Genomic DNA, 21,534 nt, shown 5'->3' with positions numbered 1-21,534 from the left:
TGAGCCAGCTTCTGGTTGCAAAAGGAGGAGAACTCATGGACAACCTTCCAGGGGCATCACCAGGGACAAAAGTGAGGACCACCAAAGTGAAAAGGGGGTAAAGGATAGACATGACTACCTTTGTACAGTAGGTTGCAATCCAGCCATGCAAATGTCAGAGGGTTTGACACATCCTCATGGAGTGGGTGGCCAGGGAGTGGCCTAGGGAGAGTCCAGATTGAAAGGTCTGTAGGGATGCATTTGGCTCCTGAGACTGAAGTTCCCCACCCTTGCTGATGCAGGTGGAAGCAGTTTCTGTGGCTGCAGCAGCAATTTTTCTGGGCAATGAGATAATGGACTACAGCTCCATCCATTTGTAGACCCATGTTCACACCAACGTTTCTTTACATGGGCTGTGTTCTGCAGATAGCCAAAGCTTCTTGAATACCATGGGGGATGATTATGTGAATCAGACCTAAGTTTTCTGAAATTCAATCATGCACGAATTCATTATTTATCAGGTATTTTAGTGCCCTGCCGATATGACCTTTGTAAGATAGTTGATTTCTCACAATTTTTGATATTTTATCCATCTACTAGAAGAAAATAGAGCCCTCATAGGTTGTATTTATTATGTCTGGTTTATTCAGGCTATGAGTCCTGTTGATACCAATTTCTGGTTGTGTCTGCTTTACTTTCCTGTACTCACTGCTACAATTTTTACTGATGTATGCAAATAAAGGAATAATTCACCGTGTTATTATTTTCCGTATTTGCTTATAGCATTAACAGCAGGCTGTAGACTGTACCATAAAATAGGGGAAAGGAGCAAATCAGCTAGTTGAGCTCCTCTTCTGGTCTCTGTTCTACCAAACCAATGTCTTTTGTTCTGGTTGCTTCCCAAAACAGCCCAATAATAATAATAATAATAATAATAATAATAATAATTTTTTCTCCTCCGCAGAGTTATCAACTGTCCTGTGGGGAATATGGTGGGAGAGAGCTGGAGAAGGGCAAGTGAAGACCACCTCAAGGCCTCCTCCATCTGGACAGTCCCCCCACCCCAATGGGTGATCTCCTATTATTTGCCCTGGTGGAAGGATTTTGATTACTTTTAATATGCTGTTATTATTTATTGAGTCTTAAAAATATGTAATTGATTGTTACTTGCAAACTGCCTTGGAAGCATTTGTATCCCGAAAAATAGGATGGAAATTGTAATAAATAAAATGAAGTGGGGGTGGCCACCTGAACTTTGCAAACATCCTTTGTAATGTGTATAGTCTGCTGACATCTCTTCGATAAGAAATCACAGTGGAGACTAAGCCATAATGAAAGAAAAACGAAAGAAAATTACATCCTGTTAGGGGACTTGCTCCCACAGATTTTCCAATATACAGAAGGGTGCGTTTAAGAAACTGTTTATTGCTGATAATTTATTATTGTGATACAATGTTGCTAGGAAATTGATCAGCTATATATACTTTTTAATGTACTGAAGGATGGAAAAAAATTTTTTAGCACTATTAAAATAAAGAATGTAGACAATCTACGACAGTGATAACGGTGTCATTTATTTTGAAGCTAACAATGTCATTTATGTTGAAGCTATGCGTGAAATCTAAGACAGATATTTATGGTTGTAGTGTGTGCTTTTAACTGGGCAGCGACTGATTTGATAGGGCTATCAATATGAATTGGTGCAGTTGGTCAAATGACCTTTGCAATCTATTGTGTGTAGGTGATGGATCTCAGGTTTTTACTGCACGCAACACCGGTGTCACATGAATGTCAGGACGCCATGGGCTCCTTCTATTTGCACTTAATGTTTCCACACAAAAATGCGGAGCTGCATTTATGGCACCCTGAATTGTGGCACAGGGTGTCTGCTGTCATACACAGGTCTGCTTGCAGGCTTTTGTTTGGCCATTGTGATAACTGGACTAGATGGGCCATTGACCTAATCCAGTAGGGCTCTTGTGAAATTAGCATATAAGAGGACTGGAACTAAGCCAGCCAGTGAACTTAAGTGGATGGGATCGAATGAGAAGGTGCTGGAGTTCTGGAGTGAGATCACTTGCTGGAGATCACTAGCAACCAAGAGTGGTATTGTGCTCATGTCCCACTTGTAAGTTTCCCATAGGCACCTGGTTGGCTGCTATGAAAACAGAATGTCTGAACAGATGCGTCTTTAGTCAGAACTTCTTTTGTGCTGCTGGCAATTATTGCTAACAGCAACTCGGAAGCATTTGGTTGTAACCCAGAGGTCTTCCAAGAGGCAAAAGAGAACATTAGTTTCGCAGTCCAATAATCCAAAGCCATTTTCTGACATCCTTTAGGTGCCCAAAATTGAATTGTGACTCCATACCCACCCTAGGTAATTGTAATATGTAATGGAAACAAATAGCTTTTGTAACATCCTCTGGTAGTCTTAGGAAAATGACCCTATTCAAAATGCATAGACATTGGAAGAACTACAAAATGCTACAGTAACACTAACCTGTGTTTAATTGGAATGAACTCAGGGTTGGTGTGATGGGACTGGAGCTGTCCTATTGCATTCTTTCTTTGGTCTCATTGTGCTCAAACTCTGGTGGCACATGTTTATATCTGACAGGAGGGTACCAAGTTTAAACCATTCTCACCCTCTCCTCTCCCCATGACCTTTCAATCTAGAGACTCCCCCAATCCTCTAGGTAAGTTTTGGGGAGTGTGGACATTAGTAAGGGAGAGTGTGAGATGTTTCATTGAGCAAGAAGAACTATTTGCATTTATGGTATAAATGAATCGGATGCACCCAACTTCATGGAGGAAATACAGTGGTACCTTGGGTTACATATGCTTCAGGTTACATACGCTTCAGGTTACAGACTTCACTAACCCAGAAATAGTACCTCAGGTTAAGAACTTTCCTTCAGGATGGGAACAGAAATCATGCTCCGGAGGCGTGGTGGCAGCAGGAGGCCCCATTAGCTAAAGTGGTGCTTCAGGTTAAGAACAGTTTCAGGTTAAGAACGGAGCTCCGGAATGAATTAAGTACCTACTTAACCCAAGGTACCACTGTATGTACAATATTTACTTGTAATCCAATATTCAGCAACCAAACCCTGTGACCAGCTGCTTCATTTTCAGTTATAACATTTTCCTCCTTAGCTATGAAGTTAGAAAGATATCTCCTTCTTACTGGAGACTCCAGGCATGACTTTAATACAAATAAATAATTACTCCCTTTGTATATATTCTCAGGAAAACCAAAGGAAAGGACTGTGCCTATTCTGAGCACTGGAAAAATGACACATTAAAGCCTCTAGGAATAACGGCATACAGAATATATCACTTATATGGTGCTTTTTGTCTTCCAAGCACTTTCCTAACATTAGCTAATTAAGTGTAATGACCTCTAAATCTGGTTGCTACTAGCAAGCTACCGAGTGAAACAGCTGTGTGGCTGCTAGACAGAGCTATACATTATAGGAGCTCTGCCCCTGTTCCATTTCTCTGAACATGGCATATGCCACTTGCTGAACTGCTCAGGCTGAGTCATGTTTGCTTGAGAGACATGAACGATGACTTTGATTTTTAATAGGGCAAAATGCATAAATAATGCAAACAGCTATTGGTCCGAAGCAGACTGGGTAGAGGATGGCTAAGGAAAGCTTACGCTACATATTCAGCACCTGTTCTCATTGGGCGGCAATACAGGCCTATGTAACTCGTGATCCACAAAGCAAAACACAGCCTACCAGTAACAGTATTGTGGTCTTCCAGGTACCTAAACCCTAAACCCCATTGTTGGGGACTTCAAATAACATGACAAGCCGGACTCTGGTTGTTTCATCCGTGGTGTAGGCAATGCTGGATTTAGGGTGTGCAGGCAGTCCCGTCCCCCCCAACAGGGTACCGAGCTGAGGGGGCGCAAAATTGAGAAGATCCATAATTGAGAAGATTTGGGGACACCACGTTTTGGCCTCACACAGGACGCCATGTTATGAAAGATTACCAAAGTTTACCCCTGGTGTGGGAGCTGCAGGAGGGAGGGAGGAAGTGAGTGACTGCAGGAACATTTGAATTTCTCTACATTTAAGCATAGTTTGTCTTAAACTGTGGCTTAATGTGACATGTGAACTGGGCCAGGTTGTGCTGGCCTGAGCTAAAGCTCTTAGTGGAATGTCATTCACACAACCCTGAAGACAATCCTTCTGTAAGCCAAACGCAATCCATGGGAATTTGTCACTTTCTTCCCCACACCCAGTTTTCAGGGGCTTTCAATTTTCACTCCTCCCTCTCAGAATATTTGCAAAACAAATAACCCACAAAGTTTGGCCCAGGTCAAGTTGGAAGAGATGTGAAACTTATGGTGCTTCTCAACCAGATATTCTGGAAGAAGTTTTAGTAGGAAGATGTAGCATGGAGCCTGACAATACAAAGTGTGATTTTATTCTTGTTGCTTATATAGTAGTTGCTTCATTTCTGTGTTGTTATGTCATTATTATAATGATTTCTTTATTCACATTCTTATAGTATTATTTTCTCATTTATTCGCTGTTCGTCTTTGCTGCTGATTATTACATTTGTACTGCCTGGATGGCTCTGCCTTTATGCTTTTGTGTAGTAATTTGGGTTTACTGTATTAATTACCTGTGGTTTCTGTATTGAGTCCTGTGTATCATTAAGCTATTTAATTCATTTCTTTTATACTCTTGAGTCTGTGGTCCTTGTCCCTGGTTCAGCATTACCCACTGGAATGCAAATTCAGACCCAGATTAGCACACATCATGGGATAGGTTGTAGCTGTCTAGATGTTATGGGAGCCTTGAATCCCAAGCCTGTATGAGTTCTGTTGTACAAAGTGATGGGCTGACATTTTGCACTGACAGATCTGGATGGCTGTATGATGGGATTACAGATAATGTCATTTAGTAGGTTTTTATTTGATCAATATGCTGTATTGTATTTGATTTCTACATCACTTTGAGATTCTTTTGATTATAAAGCAATCAGGAACATTTCCAAATAAATAAATAACAGACAAGCAGACACACGGTAGCAACCGTGCTGCATCTCTAAACATCTACTTCAGTCCCATCTCCAAGTCAGGCTTTCCCAGAGTTTGGCCACAGCAAGTTAAATATGCATGCACTGTTCTGATACAATGCAAGTCTCCTGCATATTCGGTTGTATTCCATGCTGCTGTTCCACTCACTCAACAGACTACCACTTGCACAATAGAACTTCCCCTTCATTTCCTCTTTTCTCCTGTGCAGCGTCCCGCACATTCTCTGCTCAATGTGTTGGTGGAATTTTTGCCACTAGGGGACAGTTGGGAGGTTTTGTGGAGCAGATTTTTTTGGGGGTGGAGAACACAGAGAGAGGAGGAAGGAGGCGTCCCATTACATAAGCAGAACACCAATTATGCAGGGTTCCGTACAAACCATTGTTATTGGGTATTCATTCACAAGCCCCAAATTCCAAGTAGTAAATGAACCTTTCTATCAGTACATTCTTCCATCTGTTTTGGCAAAGAGAATTCAAAGATCCTATTTATTTAGTCTTAGTGCGCAAATGCAGCTTTCCAGCACAAAATGATAAACAAGAGAGTTCACAGACTGAAAACAAAACAAAACAAAACAAAATGGCCATGCTAACCATGGTAAGCAAAGCGCCTTAGAAATATCAACAATAAGATGTAGACTTCAAGAAGCAAAATAGCAATAACTGTTGTTCTACTCAGAAGCGCAGCACACACACACACACACATCAAAGTCTTGCCACCCAAACCTTGAAAGGGAAGCAGGCAGTCAAGTCTCCACAGGGATAAAGTTCCTATACTGGATGCTACCGAAGAGAAGACACTATATATCACAACTAACTATTAGGGTTGGGAGTAACAATTGGTTTATTTTGTTTCTTATTGTGAATCTACCCAATTAGGATTTCCCTTAATGATACAGGAATTGAAATAATAATAATAATAATAATAATAATAATAATAATAATAATAATAATAATTATTTATTATTTATACCCCGCCCATCTGGCTGGGTTACCCCAGGCACTCTGGGCGGCTTCCAAAAGAATATTAAAATACTATGATACATCAAACATTAAAAGCTTCCCTAAACAGGGCTGCCTTCAGACGTCTTCTAAAAGTCTGGTAGTTGTTGTTCTCTTTGACATCTGGTGGGAGGGCATTCCACAGGGAGGGCGCCACTACCGAGAAGGCCCTCTGCCTGGTTCCCTGTAACTTGGCTTCTCGCAGTGAGGGAACCGCCAGAAGGCCCTCAGTGCTGGACCTCAGTGTCCGGGTAGAACGATGGAGGTGGAGACGCTCCTTCAGGTATACTGGACCGAGGCCGTTTAGGGCTTTAAAGGTCAGCACCAACACTTTGAATTGTGCTCGGAAACGTACTGGGAGCCAATGTAGGTCTTTCAAGACCGGTGTTATATGGTCTCGGCGGCCGTTCCCAGTCACCAGTCTGGCTGCCGCATTCTGGATTAGTTGTAGTTTCCGGGTCACCTTCAAAGGTAGCCCCACGTAGAGCGCATTGCAGTAGTCCAAGCGGGAGATAACCAGAGCATGCACCACTCTGGCGAGGCAGTCCGCGGGCAGATAGGGTCTCAGCCTACGTACCAGATGGAGCTGGTACACAGCTGCCCTGGACACAGATTTAACCTGTGCCTCCATGGGCAGCTGTGAGTCCAAAATGACTCCCAGGCAGCGCACCTGGTCCTTCAGGGGCACGGTTACCCCATTCAGCACAGGGAATCCCCCACACCTGCCCGCCTCCTGTCCCCCAGAAACAGTACTTCTGTCTTGTCAGGATTCAATCTCAATCTGTTTGCCGCCATCCATCCTCCAACAGCTTCTTCAGAATTTTCACATGTCTGAATTTTACGGAAACTCCATATCTCCCCCCCCCCGCCCTAGTGAGTACATGGCTGAGGAAGGACCTTCAGAGCCTGAATTCACACCATGGATTCAATTTTATATGGAAACTTACATAGCTGCCATACTGGTCTATGCAAATAAAGAAAGTTTCAAGAAAGTTTGTTATTAGTTTCATCTTTGCTCTACTTTCAATGATACAACTAACCAGTCAGGAAATGCTGCTTTTAAATATAGATAGATACATATAGATATAGATGTTTTAATTAAGAAATGCTTTCAATTATTTATGACAATTTTAGAGCGGAAAATGTAAGTCACTTGTTAGCTTTTTATTATATGAAAATGAATCACTCATTGCTTGATTTACTCTCAGATAAAAGCAAACTTTTATTTGGGCTGCAGCTGAGCATGATTAGAAATAATTTATCTAAAAGCAATAGTCCAAATGAAGCTGAGATCACATGAAAAACCCCCACAAAATCCCATTTACTTCAAATAGAATAAAATATTGACACTTTAGGAAATTTTACCATTAAGTTTTTCTCTCTCTCCATTGTCTGAGTCAATCAAAATGTCCCTAAAGAACTTCTTGCTGAAGGAATTGCTGAAACAATTAATAGAAGTGGAATACAAAAAGGGAGGTGTGAGGAGGTCATTGGAAATAAGCGAATGAAAGATAAGATATTGAAAATGTTTGAGGTGTTTTTAAATTGTTTTTGTTTGTTTTCGTTTTGTTTTGTATGTAGTGTTTTTGTATTGTATTTGTATTGTTCTTTTTTATTTTTTTGTTTGTAGTGTTGTGTTGAAACTGTTTGAAAAGTAATAAATATCATTTTTTTAAAAAAAAAACTTCTTGCTGGTCCTGCAGGATTTCTGCTGAATTTTTGCCCTTCAAAAAATAATGGAAACATCACAAAACAGTTCTCTCTATAGTTTACACAACTGGAAATTTCAAAATCTATCAGATGGGTGTGCATACCATACCATACCATTGCTTCATGCCTCCTTCTTCACACTCAAGGAACAGCTCAGAAGGATGCCAGATCAAGAGGCTGTAGGTAAGGAATTACTTTCCTAAGAGTCACTCTGGGACACTGTGGGAAATTTAAAAGTGTAGCTCATCCCACCTGCCCAGGGCTGCTTTGGACACTGACACAACACACAGGCAAGCCCACCAGTACTCACTGATAGGGATAGGGTGGCCACTTAGGCATTGCCAAGTGCATCATCAAAAAAAAGAGGGTAACAGAGTGGTGCATAATATTTGCTTATGTTAATTTACATTACAGATGCAAATGATTACTATAATTTAAATAGAAACACAAGGAATCTCACCATTGGAAGGAGGGCTATGAGTGGGTGAGCTGTGTGCCTTCTTAGTCTGCTCTCCAGGTGCTAAGTGTCTGTGGACAACTTCAAGGTTCCTGCTTTCCCTTCTTATGGTCTGGGCAGCCCTTCAAATAGAGTGTTGTCCTCTGTAAATTCAGTCACATGGCCAAGCTAGGGAGGTGAACCACCACTTTGCTAAGCCCCTCACTCCATCCCACCTTGTTGGAGTGAAGTGGAATCACTTGCAAACACAGGCCTTTAATCACTCAGCATGTCTACTAAGGTAGCATATCCTTAAAGATCATACTAAGAAGAAGAAATAAAAATTTAGAAGCACTGCCTTGAAAGGAGCAGGGTAGCCATCTGCTTTTCCAGAACTCACCCAGATTTTTTCACAAACTGTAAATGCTGCAAATAGCTTTCATTTAAACGGCATGAAATCTGCTCAGACAAAATACAAGGTGACAGAACCTCATTTACATCATGACAAGTTGTACTATGATATTTATTCACAATTATTATGTGTTGATGAATATCTGTCATATAAGTACAAGTTTACAAAACATTAATTTCCCCCAATTACCGGTGGGAAATCATGTATAAAATAAAATATAGTATGCTACAATGCTAACACCTTTGTTATTTTTCCCTTAGGCGAAATCTACACTGCTATTTCAATTTTAAACCATATAATTCACTATCTATTAAAACGGTAAGCATTGTAAAAACTTTGATCATTAAAGATTTATGAAGTAAGAGAACAAACAGCTCTAATGGGAGGTAGTTTTGATATGGCAAATGGGTGGCTGGGGGAATTTGTAGTGGAATCTGAGCTGCTCATGTCCACAACACAATTGTTCACTCAAGCAAATATGGAAGATTAGGAAGGCATCATCTGGCAGCTACTGATGCCAGATATGAATTGAACCCTTAAGCCAGCATAAAAAACTTGTTCCCTCTCAACTGGTGATCTCAGGAGGTATTTGGTCAAAGATTCTGATGATTTACTGAAGGAAGGAAAGCAATTACCTTCATAATATGGGATGGATGGATCCACTGACAACACTCACATACCCAATGCAGAAATATCATTCAGCCATAATTTGTGCTGTTCAAAATTTGTTGAGTAGTAGCACAATTCCAAACCCACCACCTCAATTTCTGACCATTTCTCTGTGGTTGCTGACTTGCCTGTGTGCAACGGCCATATTTACAAGCCATGGAAGTGACGGCTGGCCACTCTAATATCTACCTCTGTATGAGTAGAAGCTTTCACGCATACACAGACCTGTGTGGGAGAAACCACAAGGAGATCAGCACCAATTAGGCTAAAGGTACAAATCCTGTGCAGGGACTGATTCAAATGAAGAGTGCCCTGTATATTACCTATGTACCTCTATGCATTCATGCATACCTACATCTGAATTTATTTATTATTTAACAAAATGTATATACCACGTGACTACAGCGAAACATCTAAATGGTTTTCAAATATGATTAAAGTCATCAATAAAAACATTTAAAGACTTCAAGCGAAAATATCAAGGCATTGATGTGTAAGAAAGCAGCTTGGACAAGGTTACTGTCCAAACAGCATACCATTGCACTTAATGTGATGAGAGTTGCTTGAAGGGTCCAGGCACAGGCGGAAGTATCATATTTGATAATCCCAACACAGCCACAACAGATATCCTATTTCAAATTGCTATCCCAGGCCTTCTTTTCCCTTACCTGAAAATGTAAACAGTATACATAAATCTCTTCCCCCATATGTATGCTATCAGGCAATCTCCAATCCTTCCCTTCACAATGCTGTTTCCTTTCCTGTCTGCCTAGTGACACTTGAAACTGTAATTATGTTTGGGAGGAAAAGTAGCAGAAGTAAATTATGCAGAGATATGCTTCATAAAGTGAGATGATAACAGCATTTTTGAGCAACAGAATGTTGACAAAAATGAGCATTCCATTTTATTAGCAACTGGGAGAATATATATATATATATATATATATATATATATATATATATATATAGAGGCACGCAGGTGCTTTGCAGATGTTTCTCTCTAAAATGTAACAAGCCCATAAAATGCATTTATAAATAATGAGGTAAGGACCGGCTATTAGAAGAAAGAAATATGAAGATCATAAAGTGAAAAGCCACAGAAATACTTGTTGGCAGAGAGGGCTGTTTCCCGCCTTGGTAGGAAGAATCAAAAGCAAGCTTTATAATTAATCAAGCATATTATGGAATCTCACCCTATAAAATACTGTTCTCAACATGGCCAAGAAACAGAATTCAAGACGGGAAGTGGCATGCAGAGAACAGCAGCCTTAGGTCTCAGATGTCAGTTGGGAGCACCAGGATCAGATAGAACATTTGTCCCCTTATCTTCTTAGTGTCTGAAAGAAATCCCTTTAATTTTCCCACATGTAAGTGCATGGTTCCCTTTCACTCCTGTGGGAGAAGGTGAAGCAGTGCACTTGATTGAGGGCACCAGTCCCACAGTCATGGCATCTTCTCATAATCATTGTCTCCCACAATGTACAATCCTAACCAACATAAGAAAAACAGTTGACTAGCTATTATTTTATTTCACGGTTATAGCATATGCCTCACCCCCAGTGAATTTCACTTTCTGCACATGATATTTCTTTCTTCTAATTGCCAGTACTAATTTCAACCAAGTGAGCACCCAGTCATAACCCTGTTGTAAAGCAACGTATCATAAATCAACATATCATAAATCAACAACACTGTTTACCTGAACAGCCATATTCTCACCCACATCTTCACATCTAATACTAGTGAATATTTCACAATTCTTCAACAGCACCATGTATGCAGAATTTGGATGTGTGCACAGAATCTGACATACTGAGAGCATAAAGTTTCTAATATTTAAGGCTTTAAGAATAGCCTTGATGATGTTCAACAGTGCTTGGTAAAATCTCAAAAACTGGAAGAGCTCTGGAGCATGCAATAGCTATTACATGGATTTAAATACCCTTACCGGAAAATGTGGTTGGTATCCAAAACTCATGCTAATAGAACAGAGCTTTCTCCTCCTCTCCTCTCCCTTGCAACCCCCACCCAGCTCCTGATGCTGCTTTGGTTATAACCCAGTATAAATAAATCTCAGCCACCATGAGCCAAAAATGTCTTCCTACCTCTTCTGCCCCATTCTCTGCTTCTGAAAGTGGGGAGGCTGTTTCTGCATGTTTCAAAGGTGGGATGGAAAAATATTTTAAAATCTCAGGAGGTTATTGGCCTGCTGCTGCTGCTGCTGCTGTAGTAACTCAAAAAAATGTATGCTGATTATACTCATGGAAATGTATCAGGACAGCTAAACCCAGCAGCTCAATAGAAGGTTTTCAGTACAGACACCCCAATTAATGAACTCTGTTCTCCCTTAGAGAAGATCAGTATTGGCACTCTATAGTTGTCACTGCCAATGGGGGGGGCAGGGGGAAAGGTTTTCTCACTCAGGTTTTTTGTTAAAGTTTCGTTTCAAAATTGTGCCTCCGCTGCACCTTCACACTTGGTACCTGCATTGCTTAATGATGGTGGGGTGTTTTATAGACCTGTCCTTTAACTGTATAGAATAGTTTTAATGTACATGGAATGATTGTTAGTTTGTTTCTGAATAAACGTTTTGTATGCTGCCCTTGGATTTTAACACAGTATACAATCAATCACTGCAAGGATAAATTAAAATTTATAAAATTAACTGAATGCATGCAGATAGAGCTCGTAAGGATCAGGGGCCATGGTTTTCCAGTGTGTCCAAATGTGAAAAGCCCTACACACATATCATTGTGTGCAGGTTGGAGAACATTCTTGCACTGTACCCATCATGCATGGCCAACAGACACATGGAAGGAATGCAGGAGGGGGAAATGGAGAGATCTTCTGTATTTAGACCAGTGTTTCCCAACCGGTGTTCCGCGGCACACTAGTGTGCCGTGAGACACCGGCTGGTGTGCCGTGGGAGGAAGGCGGGCGAGTCGGGCGGTGAGAGGCGGCGGCGGCGAGGATCCGCGTCGAGCCGGGGGCGGCTCCGCGGTGGTGGTGCCGAGCGGCGGGGCAGCGCGCGCAAAAGGGAGGAGCGCGAGACAGCGGAGGAGGAGGAGGCCGGCATGTCCGGGCAGCAGCAGCAACAACAGCAGCAGCAACTCCCGCCGCCGCCCCCTCCTCCGCCCGCTATCGCCGCCGCCGCCTCAGCTGCCCTCGCTCTGCTGCCTCCTCCCACCCCGGCAAGGGGGAGGGAAAAAACTTTCGCTTTTGTGCGTCCCTCCCGGCGTGACGCTGCGCGCTGACGTCACGGGGCGGGGCTTTAATGGTGGTGTGCCGCGAGATTTTTTTCCGGCTAACAGGTGTGCCGTTGCCCAAAAACGTTTGGGAAACACTGATTTAGACCACAGTAGCAATTCATTGAATTCCACTCTAAGAGAACACACATACATAAATTCCCTTGATTCACATCTTCACTCAGTGCCCAAGAACACTGTTATCATGAAACTTAATGAAGGTTTAGAACCCTGTGGGGAGATGACAAATTGATGGGTCATTAGCTGCTTCATTTACTTTGAAATAGAACATGCAGGGAAGTGAAAAACACAAAGTATTTGTTTTTGGCTGAGATAGCTGCCAAGATGTGGGAAAGTCATTGATGCATACAGGTACCTCTGCTTTTCTTGTTTCTGAAGTGTTGGTTGCTGCCAAAGGCAACCTATGTATAAAAAGACTGCAATCCTAACAGTGTCTACTCAAAAGTAAATCCTATTGAATTCCCAGTGGAGTTAGGATTTCAGCCTTAATATGCTTCCTACATTGGATTTTTTGATCCAATGGAATGCATCCCTCCTGTATTGTTCTTTTCACATGAAAGTAAGTGGTCTCTCTTGGTACCTGTGCATTTTATCAATGATCCTTTGTTAAAGACCAAGACTCTGTGGAATGGGAAGAACCATCTGGATTTGAAGGCTCATTCTGACCACTCTACAACTTCATTTTCAAAGTTAATTTAAATTTAAAATTACTTTCTTTCCCTGTCCCTGAAGTTTTCTTGACTATACCATCTGTCCCTGATTCATGAGTGAGGAAAACAAGAGAGTATTATTTCTTCCACTTTCAAACTCAGAACTCAAACTCTACACTTGATTATATTTGACCTTATGGCATGTTTGTCTTGAACTGTGAAATCAAGTTAGCAAGAAAGATTGCAGTCCTAATCCCATTTACCTGGAAGTAAGCCTCACTGAATTCATTGAGAGTTACTTCTGAGTAGGCATGATGAGGTTTGCATAATGGATTTCTGATTAGCCATTAGACACTTCATTACCTTTGTCTTTAATGTGCCACATGGTTCTCTGTAGTTTTTGCCTTATAAGACTTACAAGGCCACTCTTCTGAAAATTAATTGACTTTGAAAGGGAACACATAGAGAAGGTAACTGATTTGTAAATATCTCTTGATGGGTAAGATATGCATGTCTATTGTGTGCTATGTAAAGTGTGTGTTGAAAGTGCATATATTTCCATATCAACAGATGACAAAATGGAACACAGACTAGTGCAAACTAAAATGATTGCAGCAGAGTGTAAACTTAAAGATGAAAGTGCAAATGAATATTGGAGTAGATTGAGGCATGTCAATGTATCCGCCTGTCAAAAATTGCAGGACACTGAAAATCATAAAGCAGACCCAGGGATGTGTTGAAAAAGCAAGCTGATCATGAAAGTTGTCTGTTTCGCTTTAGGCAAAATCCTCAACAAACAAATATACCGGTACATCTTTCAATACTGAACTATAAGAAGGCATACATGTCTTCAATTTTCCCCCCATAACAGAGGCATACAGTACTAATTAAGGAATAAATACATGTCAAATCAATTAAAAGAATAGAAGAATAACTTACTCATCTTCAAAATTTGTAGTGTGCAAAGCTGTTTCAAGTAGATCCTGCTTTCTGAAAATTGTCCTTCGTATAACCTTTCATTTATAAAAGAGGAAAAGCAAAACTAAGAATTAGGCAACTGAACCAAAACTTTAATTGAAATGTGCTGAATTGCTCTAATATATTGGTACAGTTTTCATACTGGCAATTGTGAAGGTGGAGTCGCTTGGTCAAGCTGATATATAGAATAGCTAAAAGGAAATGTTTCTGCAGACCAAATTAATTAATGGAACAGCATTCCTTGTTATGATATGTAGTGATGGCCACTACATCAGATGGCTTTTTAAAAAACAGCTACACAAATTCATGAACATTAAGTCTTTCGATGAATATGAACCATGACATTTTGAGAGACTCCCCTGTTTAGATTTAGAGGCAGAGCACCCGAGCTTGCTAGGAGCAATCAGCAGGCTATGGCAGGTAGGGAGGCTGAATGTGGCCCTCTAGATCTCTCTACCTGGCCCTTGGAACTCTCCCTAGGCTACACCCCTCCCCGGCTCTGCTTTGCACCCCTAGCATCTTTGCCTGGCTAGAAGGTGTCTTTGAACTCTGATAATGCCTCTTGCTTGTGGATGGCGCTGATAGAGAGACATGCATAAAGAAACAAGAGAGTAATACAAAGGTAAAATTATATTTGTTGCTCTACCTGCTTTTGCCTCTGGCCTCACCTGGTCCTTGCAAAGATGCCCAGAAGGAAATGTAGCCCTTGGGTGAAAAAGGTTCCATATCCCTTTGTATGGTTAGTACATCTTGCACAGCCAATGAGCTCCCTAGTTGCCTCTGGGTGGTCACTGAATGGAGACAGAATGTTGAACTACGGAGTTCCTTGTTTTAATCCAGTAAGTCCATTCTTACACTGTTATGATGATGCATCATAACAAATGTAATTTCTTCAGTTATGTTGCTGTTATGTGAAAAGGGAATTTCAGCACTGATGAGAGACATTCATTTATTCACAGGGTGCTTCTAAATGTTGGATGTATATTAAGGCTCCCTTTTTTTAAAAGCAGCCATAATTTCAAGGACAGGCACATTTTTATTACATCACCAGGTTAGTGGTTCCCATGTTTCTTTCTCCCTAACAGGTGATGTGATGCTTGTAAACAAAAGATGTCCCAGTGTAATCGGGAATACAGGATAAAATTTAATAAGCATACCATGTAATGTCATTCACCAGGGAAATCAACAATAAACACATTCGCTACCTTCTGGGGACTCATCAGCTGGAAATGACAATGAAGGAAAAACATCCCAGCTGATCCACAAAGAAAACAAATGTGGTTCTAGGATATGTTAAATGTCTTATCCCCAGATACATTGAATGCCACTTAAAGGCACTAGTAAGGTCTCTGTCTTGGAACATTTAGATGACAAAAAAATGTAATGTATTAAAACTAAAATCATTGCAGAACTGGAGGGAGCACCATATGTCAATAGATTTTGACACACTTAGCCAAGCATAAGAAAGCTATGGTAGATTATGAATGCATTTTACAAATATGCAGTCCAATTCTATGCATGTAGATAGACAAGTAATTCACACAGGATTCAAAGTAGCTGCCTCCCTGGTAAGACTGCATAGGACTGGGCTAAAAATAGGTGTGTTAGTGCTTAATACAAAAGAGAGATAGGATAGAAAGATAGCAGGTTTGTTTTTGTTTTTTTCAGGGGAAGAGCAACAAGGCACTTCTACTTTTCACTGCTTCCTGTATCCAGTGAAGTTCTCATCAGAGCAACTCTGCCATCACCTGTGGTCCCTTTGGCCCTGAAAAGCCATTAGACACCACTGCAAGATGATGAGCCTGCAAATAATCTCACACATTTTGTGCCTCCTTTGTTGTGTTACATCAGTGGACCATGAAGGGTCTGTGATAGGGCAGATGTTATCCTGGTGCTGCTATCCTCACACTAGATCATGGCTGTAAGATATGTTTACTGCAGCCCTTACAATCAGGCTGTAAGATATGTTGGTCTGGCCTTCAGCCCACAGGATCATACAAGCCCAGTGCAGCTAAGCCAGAAAGAGGAGGAAGTGATGGCAAGAGAATAAAGGCTGGCACAAGTGCTGAGGCAATCTGCTAGTACCACCATTTTGAGTAACACAGTGATAGAGCCCAATTACATATTCAGTCCCTGCCACTAAACAAGGGTGGATATTAAGAGTTAGTATCTGTTATAACTTTGCATGTGTCAGTTTATTTCAACATTTGTAAGCAAAGCTGGCATAAATGTGTTTTGCCAAAGTACTTCAGGCTACAATACTTTGTATTTTCCCTTTGTCTTATAATAGCAGTGAAACGGAGAAATTATTTCTTTCTTACTCGGCTTTCTTACCAATGTACAACAGATGTTGTTTCCACAAATTAGTTTATAATTTCTTTCATAATTCAGTCAGAACAACCCTTCAATTTATAGTCAAGAACTAGATTTAGTGCTGCATATAGTTCTCATAATTATGTAACAAAACTGCACTTTGTGAGATGAAACCATGGCCATCAATCACGCCATTTAGTGTATGCGCAACTTAATCTTCTGTTGCACCAGCTGCACATGGCTCAGCCAAATGCACAAAGGATTTGTTAGCTTTCCATAGGGTGAAGTGTAAATAATTAGTAAGGTAGATAATAGACAGCCAGAGAGTTAAAATAGGCTATTAGGTAGCTAAACAGAGTTGAATTGTCTCACATGCAGCAATTACAGACATTGTATATTGGGGTGTAGGAGGGAAGCGTCGCACACATATAGCAGTTTTTGTCACCTGCTATGCCAACATGTGAATAATGCATGTAAAAAGCTTTCTCTGAAAGGGACTGTAGTGCTCAAGTGGCGTATTAAAGCATACAAGTGATGTTACAGTCTACTAGGTTAGTTAGGACAACTAACAATTATTAAACTTTTAGGCTCCCAATAAAATATTACATGTAGAGATGTGTGTGAAACCCCTGTCAGGTACAATCCAAAACTGAAACCGGCTTCACTAACAAGCATCTGCTAGATGATTGCTTTGCTGGTTGTAAACTCTGAAATGTTCCCAAACAGCATCCCATCATGTGCAAGCAGGTTGGAAATGGACGGTGTCAACTGCCCATCTTCACTTGGGTCAAGTCCAGGTGCCTGCAACATGGGTAAAAGGTGCCATTGATCAGCTTTGGCATGCCAGGTCTTGGCCAAAGCACTGAAGCTTCCTGCTGGCTTTGCTGCTGCTAACACATCTGTGGAGAAAGGAAGAGCTTACTAGAAATAGTATTTTGCATTTGGCGTAGTTATTTAAAAAATACTTTTTCCATCCTTAAGAAAATAAGAAGAGCCTGGTTGGATCAGGTCAAACACACATCTAGTCCAGCATCGTGTTTTCACAGTGCCCAACCAGATCCTAGTGGGAAGGCTGCAAGCCCACATTGTATGCTTCATATATAAGTAGCAGCTCTCTCTCCTATTGCAGAGATGTTGCTGGGGCAACCCAGTCACATGGACAGCATACAAGATATAAATTATTATTATGAGGTAGACTTCTTTGGTGATCACTCGTAGCCGAGTAAGATTGTCTTCCATAAACATGATTTTAACACTGAGTCCGTAAGTGACTGTGGAGGCCAATTCTGGATCCACACGTCCTTCCGCAGTGGGGACATAGGTTTCTGGGTGGGAGTTCACCACAGTGACGATTTGCCAAGCGTGCCTTCCTCTTAGCACATTTCTCCCTTTCATCCTGAGTTTGAGTGTCTTCAAAGCCCATGAGACCTTTAGCAAAGGCTATTCTCCAATTGGAGCATTCGCAGACTAGTGTTTCCCAGTTGTCGCTGTTTATACTACATTTTTTAAGATTTCCATTGAGAGAGTCTTTAAAACTTTTTTGTTGACCACCAGCATTACGCTTTCCATTTTTAAATTTGGAATAGAGTAGTTGCTTTGGAAGACGATAATCAGGCATCCACACAACATGAACAGTCCAACGAAGTTGATGTTGAAGAATCATTGCTTCGACACTGGTGATCTTTGCTTCTTTCAGTAGACAGGCATTATTATTATGAGACAGTAACACTAACACAAATAAGTTAGTTACAAAAGAACAATGTGACTCCTTGTGCCATAGATGAAAGCCAGCCTCATCTACGACACTGGAGGAAGACTTTCCTCCTGCTCAGCTCACATGTGCTGTGAAAAGACCTTTAGAAGAGCAAGAGACAAGCTCACCAGAGTTTGCATATGATGGAAAGGCCCAAAGGTTCATGGTTCCCCTTCATGCCACGATGCTGCAAATTTCCTTATGCTACTGAATTATGCAGATGATCTTCTGCATCTAATCTAATAACCTTCAAAGGGGTTGACTCTTCAACCACATTTCATTTTACAGAAACAGGTTTGACATACATCTAATTCCAGTGGTACCACAGGGCTGTCTTGTGTTACCCACAATAAACCTTTAAAAATGGAAGAGAAAAGAGAACTGTCATTTTCGTGAGTTATAATATGTAAGTAGGGAAAGCACATTTTTGAAGGAACATTAATTACTTCTATGCTTTGAGTCGTTTGTTAGTCAGACTACTGTCAGAGATTTGCACAGAATAAGAATAATTTAATATTTTCTCATCAGATGGATCCTTTTCATACACAAGAATGAAGCAGAGCACTTTATTTTACTGAACATTGCACAGTGTAACTTCTTAGCAGGTGATATGGCAAAGCAAGTACCCAAAATGTTCACAAGTGCCAGTGTATATTTGTTCCCCAACACCTGTAAAGTGGCTTTTGTCTGAGGAGCTAGTGAAACAATCTGCAGCCCAGAAATATAGGTATAGGGTTTTTTTAAAAGATATCTGAAGGCAGCCCTGTTTAGGGAAGTTTTTAATGTTTGATGTTTTATTGTGTTTTTAATATTCTGTTGGGAGCCGCCCAGAGTGGCTGCGGAGGCCCAGCCAGATGGGTGGGGTATAAATAATAAATTATTATAGCTATTCAACCTCAATTTTATCACCAAGCTTTTGTGGGCACTTAGAAGCACTCTCCAGGTGAGGGACATTCTGCCAACCTGCCTCACATTGGTGTCCAGCCGGAGGGGTGGGCAATGGTGGGCTGCTATTGGTACCCTGTAAGCTTCACCCTGCCCATCACCATCCAGCAGAAACAGGGTGAGCTTACTTAGGCCTTACTGAGAGATGCAACTCTTTGGCCATGGCAACACAGTTGTGAATCAAAGTGAACATTCACCAAGAGGATCATGGTAACACCTAGGTAACACCTAGTTTGCTCAGTAAGTTTTGCAATGTCCTTTTTTGAACACACAGGCCTTGCTCTGATTTTTTGTATCTTGGGTAGCTACGGTCCATTGAAATACCATTTTTATTTTCAGAAAGCTGTGATACATTCCCACTGAGGAAATAAGCATGTCAGTAATAATGGAGTCTTTGTAAGAAGTAATGAAAAGCTACCCCAGGTAAAGCACAACTTGTGACCACGTTTCTTTCAGAGTTTATTATACAGGGCTGAAAGGCTGTCGATTTCAATAGCCCAACTTTACTCTGCATTTAAATGAGTGAAAACAATGGCAAAGTATGAATATTTCAAGTGACTTTTTGCCTGGATTTCAGAAGACCCATTTAGTTCAGGTACCCAAATTCTGATTACAAATTTAATATTCATCAACCTATGTTTTATTTAAAAACTTTGAACAATAATAAAAGATTACCACTGAGACAAGGTCTTATCTGCCTGCTCAGGTTACCCTGTACTTACAATGAACTATACAGTATGCTTGATTAGCCTTAAACGGTCTCTGTGGTGATTTTCTCATTTAATGAACTGGTCGGATTTCATTATATAACAATTGTATGGAGGTTTCCACAGATAAGCTTTGGTCTTTAGGGTGTGGGGTACTGGCAGACTGCAGGATTTTAATTTTAATTTTTTTAAAGAACTTGCTAAGAAAGAAAATCTGCATACCTTCTTTTCTGCTAAATGAACCATAGACATTAATTTGAAACTTTCTATGATCTAGGGGGAAAGTAATGCTAGTAATGGGGAAGTATTATGTGATTATGATCCAGATTGCATGGCTAGATAAAGTCAGGGAGAAAATGCCACTCTCAGATCTCTAAGGGGAAGAGTTTTGAGTGTGTGCTTGAGATAGACATGCCTCTAGTGAAATCAATGAATGTGTGTGGCTTTTCAAGCACCCTGGGGAGTTTCTGTGTAGTGCTGAAGGGGAGATAATTTCCTGGTATGTTACGGCATATCCTTAGGCATAGGCTTAGAGACTTCTTCCCTCTGCAGGGCTAGTGAATCATTAAACGGCACCCCACCCCCCAAAATTGATAAGTTGTCCCTGGGGAATTTCCAAGTGGCTTGACTGTCATCCCTGTCAAAACCATAATGTCTCTAGCCACAATGGCTATGTTCTACTTCCATTGACCATTTGCAATGATGGCAGGGACTGATCCAGCCATGATGACTGTGGCTGATGGAAGTTGGAGTCCAACAATATATGGAGGTATCCATGCTGGCCGTCCCTGTTATAAAGCAATGTACTGAAAGAACAGAATCCAGCATAGTGGTTCTAGCAAATATGCTGGTACCATATTGATGTTCCCAGGCAGAACATTTTCTTCTGCTGTGTGCTTACTTCACGACAGAAATGTACCACATAAGGCCATTGCACTCCTATGATTTTGGATTGACAAAACAGGATCTCTTCCTGCACCCATAGGCAGCACCGCATGGTCTTTTAGGTCCCTAGGAGCATCAAAGGTTCATACTATCACAAAGCACTTCATGGGAAGGGGAATACAGCCAAGCAGCTTTGATCCACTCCCCAGAATCCTACATCAGCTGAAGTGATGCATAAATCAATCCATTGGAGTTAGGTGCAAAACCTCAATGATTACTGTGATATATGAAGTAAAAAAATACAACTAGGATTGATAAATATCACTACATTTCTGAGAGCACAATCAGCACTTCCTGCTTTGTTGGTGCAATTTCTGTAAGCAACAACATTCATAGGAACTGCATATTGTTCCACCACAAGGGCTGGTAACCCTTCCTTAGTAAAGGTAAAGGTAAAGGTAAAGGTACCCCTGCCCGTACGGGCCAGTCGTATCCGACTCTGGGGTTGTGCGCCCATCTCACTTAAGGTGCCGGGGGCCAGCGCTGTCTGAAGACACTTCCGGGTCACGTGGCCAGCGTGACAAGCCGCATCTGGCGAGCCAGCGCAGCACACGGAAACGCCGTTTACCTTCCCGCTAGTAAGCGGTCCCTATTTATCTACTTGCACCCGGGGGTGCTTTCGAACTGCTAGGTTGGCAGGCGCTGGGACCGAACGAGGGGAGTGCACGCCGCAGCGGGGATTCGAACCGCCGACCTGACGATTGGCAAGTCCCAGGC

This window comes from Podarcis liolepis (assembly GCF_965112155.1).
Source record: "Podarcis liolepis genome assembly, chromosome: 4".
In the NCBI taxonomy this organism is placed as follows: Eukaryota; Metazoa; Chordata; class Lepidosauria; order Squamata; family Lacertidae; genus Podarcis; species Podarcis liolepis.
Note: the sequence above shows the minus strand (reverse complement) of the source record.